Here is a 7,209-nt window from a genome sequence, read left to right on the forward strand (position 1 = left end):
GTATAATAATTTGCTGCTACTTGCTAATCATATATTAACTTTTTAGTAATATAAAAAAGTTATGCTTCCTTATTTGATTAATAATATCACATTACGTAAACAAAATATATATTGTAACAAATAATATATGATAAATAAATATATAAATTAATATATAATAATTGAAATCAATTAATTTAAATCAGTTTAGTTTACTTAATCATGTAATATATATTCAGTAAATTAATTTTTGTTGCTTTTTTCATATGAATTTTATAGTATATAAATATTTTAATTAAATAAAAAGAACAGTTTTGAATATTTCTTATTTAATAAGTTATATTTTCTTAAATATTTTTTGAGAGTGTAAAACATTATTTCAAAAACAATTTTGATATAATAGCATTAATATCGTTTTGATGTGAAATTAATAACAAAGATTGAAGCTACTACCAATTCGCTTTTTTATACGGCAGCACTTAAGTGATCCATGATAAATTGTGTTTCTCTGCGAAGACTTAATTTTTAAATTTAGTGCCAAAAAATATGTTGATGAGGAAGGGTGTACGCGCATTCCCTTTAAATGTGTAGTACGTATTATTGCCTTGCATGCATTTCTAATTGATCAGTAACAATAAATCTGTTGATAAGGGAGGATGTGCGCGCATTCGCTCTAAATGTATGTGGTGAATAATACTTATTATTAATTTACGTACATTACTGTGTGATCAGTAGCGAAAAATCTATTGATAAGAGTGGGTGCATGCGCATTCATTGTCCGATTTATGAGTTTTTCTTATGAAGATATATTTTTATATAAAATTTAACAGTTTTTAAATTTTAATATTGAAAAATTTTAATTTTATATTATGATTATAAAATATATTTATATATAAATACTAAAGTATTTAAAAATATTAGCTAAGTTTAATTAAAAGAAGTACAAGTTGTTTACATAATTTATTATTGTTATGAAATGAAATAGATTTGATTATTTACCAGAATTAATGCAAGATTTAAACGAGATATATGCTATACATTTTTAGTTCATCTGTTTGATGAATATTATAAATTTTTACATAATATAAAAATTAAAAACATATTTATTTTATTTGTGTTGATTATGTATAGAATATATGAATATTTTCTTCAGTATTTAAATGACCTTAAAAACATAAATTTATTTGGGATATGATTATTATCATGTAGCGCCTTATGTTTATGTTTTAAATATTTTTATCTCAATGTGAACATACAATTCACACCTACTAATATTTTAAAATAAATAGTAAAATACTTTCGCTAAACTGTTATATTAGAAATATGCATAGAACTTAAATGAAAATTTATTTTCTTTCATCATTATTGTGTGGAAATTTAAAAAAATAACCATAACAAATTTTTTACATCCCTTGTATTTTCTTATTTCTACATTTAGTTTATTTAGCTATGTAGTTTATTCGACCAAAGTTCAAGATTTGGTATGCATTTTCCACACCACCCAAGAGGTATGCATAAAGGTGCGTTACCAAGTTTAGGCGCCGGTTCCCCAAGAGGCATATCCACCATTATTTATTCGTTATAATTTTTTACAAATTTTTGCAAAAACAAAAATTAACAGAATAATAATTACAATACTTTTAAAAATTAATTGCAAATTTAAATATACATAAACTAAAAGCAAAAAAATTATTAAAATAAAAATTTAATTTAAAAAATTAATTTATATGTAAAAGTCAACTGAATATCATGTGGAAAACTAAGCCTATATATGCGTTACACGCAAGAGCTTTTGCCTATAGTCAGGTGTTTTCAGAACCCTATTAAAAAATTTTAACAGGAAATACACTTAGCAGAAAAACTCTGCGTACAGAAAGTAAATTTTGTTTTAACATGTAAAAAATTACTAAATAAATAAATTTTTTAAATCAATTTTATTTTTAATTAGTACTTTTATTTGTTATCTTCATTTTAAGCTAAAAATTATTTCTAACAGATTAGTAGAAAAATTATAATAATTAAAAATGTAAAAAATCAACGCTATCGATGGCAGAAAAAGTCTGCGTACAAGAGTTTAAAAAGCGTCGAAATATATAATTTTTTAAAAGATTTTATATTTTCAGTAACTTGTTGGATAACCTTTCCTTTTTATGACCTCTATAAGTCGTTTTGATATCGAATTGACCAGCTTCGCAATCTCATTGCTGCTTATTTTACCGCATTCCGCGTCGCTCACGTTCTTCAACATTTCTTTGGAGGTTATATTGTATTCACGTACCCAACGCTTCAGTAAATCCTACAAATTTTCTATAGGATTTAAATATGGCGATTATGGTGACGTTTTGATTTGCTTGGGCACATTTTAAAGCAACCAAAGCTATACAACTTCTGCAGTGTGCTTTGGGTAGTTATCTTGTTGAAGTAAGCAATTATTCTGTAACCCCAACTTCTTGGCACTGCTCTTTAAATTACATTTTAAAACATTTAAATAATCTACTTTATTCATTATCAACTCAATAAATTTAATTTTTCCCACTCTATTACTCGCCATACACCCTCGCACTATTACTCCTCCACTACCGTGTTTTATTGTTGGATACAAATCTTCAATATTAAAGGCAGTACCCGGGTTTCGCCATATAATCGTTCGACCTTTAATGCTAAGGAGACAAAATTTGCTTTCGTCTGAAAAAATTATGCGTTTCCAAAATCCTGGAGACTTATTTATGTACTCCCTTACGAATGCTAAACGCTTCATTCTAATATCTTTTTAAATAAGCGGCTTGCTTCGTGAAAACCGGCCATGGTAGTGGTCTTTTTTTAATATTTTGTGTACAGTATCCACGTGAATTTGCTCTGGAATGTCTGGTCAATATATTTCTATAACAGAAGTCCAGTTAGACGAGGATTATCTTTCACTGAATTAATAATGCTGCGGGTTTCTCTTGTTGACAGCTTGGATGGACGCCCAGATCCCAACTTCGAGGCCAATAATCCTGTTTAGTTGTAGTTATTCACTACTCTTTGGATAAAAGAATGTGACCGCTTAACGATTTGACCAATTTCATGATATATTTTCCTTTTTTTCCATAGATCAATAATAATACTGCTCCCACTGATAATAATTTCTTTTCCTTTATTTGCCATTACAAATTTAATTACTTTTTAATCGTTAAATATAAAATAAGTGCATGGGATTGTGTATGATGATATACTGTTACAGTAAAACATAACGACGTCAAAGTTCTACTATTAAAACTTCGGGAATTCCCCTTTATAATTTTTGTACGCAGACTTTTTCTGCCACCGATAGCGTTGATTTTTTACATTTTTAATTATTATAATTTTTCTACTAATTTGTTAGAAATAAGTTTAAACTTAAAATAAAGATAATGAATTAAAGTACAAACAAAAAATAAAATTGATTTAAAAAATTTACTTATTTACTAATTTTTTATATGTTGAAACAAAATTTACTTTCTGTACGCAGAGTTTTTCTGCTAAGTGTATATGCGTACCCTTATAAAAAGAGTTAAAATACTGTCTGTTTTGCAGTTTTGACAGCAAACATATGGATGTATATTTTTTAATTTTTGGTATAAAAATTGTGCTATACCTATTTTTTGGTAACTGCCATTAAAGTGTTTGCAAAATTCTTTATCTAATTTTTGAATATAATCTACGAAATATTTAGGAGGTTGCACCAAATTACAGTTATCAAACTCTTTTTCAAGAGTAAAAAAGTTTTCATATGAAAGAACATTTGCTAAGGGTAGGTTAGCTTGGCAATTGTGTGATTTGTGAATTTTAAAGTATAACCACCCGCATACATAAATAAATGCATTTCTGCTAAGGAATATACGTTCATCCATATCAATATCAACATCAAAATCAAAACAATGAAGAAAACAGTGCATGGGTTCTCTAAACATATGAGACTCCTGCCAGAACGTGTCAATCACTAATGCATCACTGCATACAGTTTCTAAACTTTGATCAGGGGAAATTGGAGTAAGTGAATTAATGGTAGGCCCTACGGTAGAAGGACAGTCAAATTCAATTAATTGCTCAGTATTGCCATTTACTATGCAATTCAAATAACTTAATCCCCATCTCTTCTGAAAAAGGCAAGTGAATAAATGTGGAGTGATGCCTGCACAATTGCCTCCACCACGTCGTATTTGTCCAAAAAAATGTTCTATCACATCTTGACAAAGCTTCCTGCTCATTAAAATCTGAAAATTCTTAGAGGCTAAATATTGCCATATATGCTGAAGGCTGTTAATATTGAGAAGCCACCCTTTAATAAAAGAGAAGTTCTTAACAATATTGTTACCTTCGTTGTCTTCAAATCTAATGGATTTGAGAAGAATTTCGGCTTTTTGCAGAAAATCCAATTGTTCAATTGATCCGCAAAAGCCTTTTTTAAGTCCTAAGCTACTGATGCTGCTTGAATTGAATACATCAAAAAGATTATTAAAAAACAAAACAAATTCAGCAGTGTTAACAGAACTCGTATTACTTGAATCAATTAAACCTGATTTACACAATGCTCTCCTTCCTGATGCAACTGTGTTGCTAAATACTTGAGAAGCAAATCTGACACGCATTTTTTGAAAAGAATTGGGCCTAATATGTGCATTTGTCAAGTGAGGCGCACATCGAATAGTTGATTTTGAATCAATATTAAAAAAATGAACAATATCTCCCCAATTTACTTTACAATTATTAAATATAACATTATTACTGCTATTTTCTAAACAATTCCTGGTACTTTTTATCAAATGGGGTGCATCATAAAAAAAGAATATCTTTTCATCATTGACATTGAAAAAAGGGTGATGCACATCTGCTTCTAATAACTTAGCTAATTTAATATTGTTTCTACCCTGATCACAAACGAAATGGCATGGGTAAAGATTAATGCCCTGAAGTTGTTGAATTACTTCAATAACATACGTTTTCAGAACTTCACCCTTGCAACTTCCATTTACAAAAAAGTATGCAAGAGGCTGAGACCATCTTACTCCTGCGATTCCTTGTACCATGAAAGTCAAGACAGTACTTGCAATTTTGCAAGTACGATCTTCACCACCAAAATCTTCAAGCCCAACTATTTTGTCATTATGTCTGTCATACTGAAGGTGACCTTTCAAAGACATTTCATCGCAGGATACAGAAACGAATCTTTGTTCGTATGAGAAGCCACGACTTCGTAACTCCAAAGCTTTAATACTACTATGCGTGCAGCCTGGAGACTTGGGCCAACTTGTGAAATTTTATTAAAATTTCTGAATATTTTTCGTTAAGTTTTCTTTTTCTGGGAGTTGCTTCAGAAAGACTATTGTCTGATTGGACCTCTCTTCCACAAACAGAAATTTCACTCCTATCAAGGGTTTTACTAACTCCTATGCTAGAGAGGTGATTTTGCTTTTCATTTTCCACATTATTTTCGTTGTTAATTACATTTTTATTTAAATTACTAATGTAACTTAAATCTAAATAAACGTCCGGGATTGCGCATTTAGAAATTCGTGCAGAACACATCATTTCGGCAGAAAAATGATTGTTACAGGCAAACATAAATTTAGTTTGCCCAACTACTCCTAAGCGCTTCATCCATTCTGTTCTAATTTGGTAAATAATTATCAGAATTAAATGAAATACAAAAATAAAAATTGATTAAAAAATTAATTAATTATAAAGAAAAACAAGTATATTTGAGTAGTTACATAAAAAGGATCAACAATAAAAAATAAACATATTTAACTACAAATAATAACACAAAGTTAGATTTGTTTTTGCAGACGTTTCAATAATTTTCACAGAAATTGCTATGCTAAAAAAAAATTATTTACTTTTTACATACGATATACAATTAAATTTCAATAAATACATGCCATTGAAAATACAATACATTTAAACATCTATTTTGTAGATTACTTAACATTTATGATCAGTAAGATTCATATTCAATTTTTATTTGCTGGTATAGGATAAGAACTACAAGAAATATAAAAAACATTTTTATAACGATTTTTTTTTATATAATAATTTTAAATATAATTTGATTGAAATTAATATTTTCAATAATATTAAAAAAAAAAATCTGGAAACGTTGTTCGCAAAAAATCAGTGTTTTTATTATAAATTTTTATAATTTTATTGCTTTATCATTACGAACATGAATTACTACTTACAAATATTTTAATTAACACATCCATATTTGTTATTCCACATTTACTGTATTCCACATATACTGTAAAACAATTATGCAAAACACTTATGCCACAAATTTACGTAAAACTGAAATGCAAAGTTTACCTTCGTTCCTCATTGTTGTCCGGGAATTTATAAAGGGATTTAAACTCCTTACAACCTTTAATACACTTTTTCCCCATATTTTTATATAAATACTAAACTTTATTGTCACAATTTATTATTTATACAGTAATAACACAATATGCTACTACTTTCAATTTTAACTACTTTTCGTTAAATATTTGCGCGGTAAATTTTGTATGATTTGGCGCAACGAATTTTTATATTACTCTCAAAAAATCAAAACCAAAAAACAAAACCACACTCTTTCTTATACTCTTCGTGGTAAACTTTTCGAAATATTCTGTTCTCAAAAGTACTCGAAGCATCGGAAAAAGGTGAAAAGGTGAAAAATTTCAGTGATTTCAGCTGGTGTTATTGCACTTTTCACTAACACTTTTAAGAGCTCTACGGCAAATTGTTGTTGTGCGAAAAAACAAATTTTAGTTCACAATGGAGTTGCCGTTCTTGTAACGTATTCTTTGATGATTACGTTACAAGAACGGCAACTCCATTGTGAACTAAAATTTGTTTTTTCGCACAACAACAATTTGCCGTAGAGCTCTTAAAAGTGTTAGTGAAAAGTGCACTAACACCAGCTGAAATCACTTGTAGTGCCCATGACCTACGTTAATATCATATGTGACAAGCCACTGTTCATTCAGATAAAATAAATGTGTCATAAATTATAATATGCACTTTTGTCTGTTTGACGCTTTGACTTTGATCATATTACTTAAAAGAAATAGTTTGACTCATGCTGTTACAAATATGCATTTGTAACATAAGACATGATAAGCACGTATGGTCATTGCACTATTCCGACCTAAATTATGGAAAGTGCATTAACTCTTTAAAAACAATATATGACGTATTATTGTAATGCGTTAGAAGAGTATTTGTTTATAA

The sequence above is a fragment of the Teleopsis dalmanni genome, chromosome 2 (assembly GCF_002237135.1).
Source record: "Teleopsis dalmanni isolate 2A chromosome 2, ASM223713v2, whole genome shotgun sequence".
Lineage (NCBI taxonomy): Eukaryota > Metazoa > Arthropoda > Insecta > Diptera > Diopsidae > Teleopsis > Teleopsis dalmanni.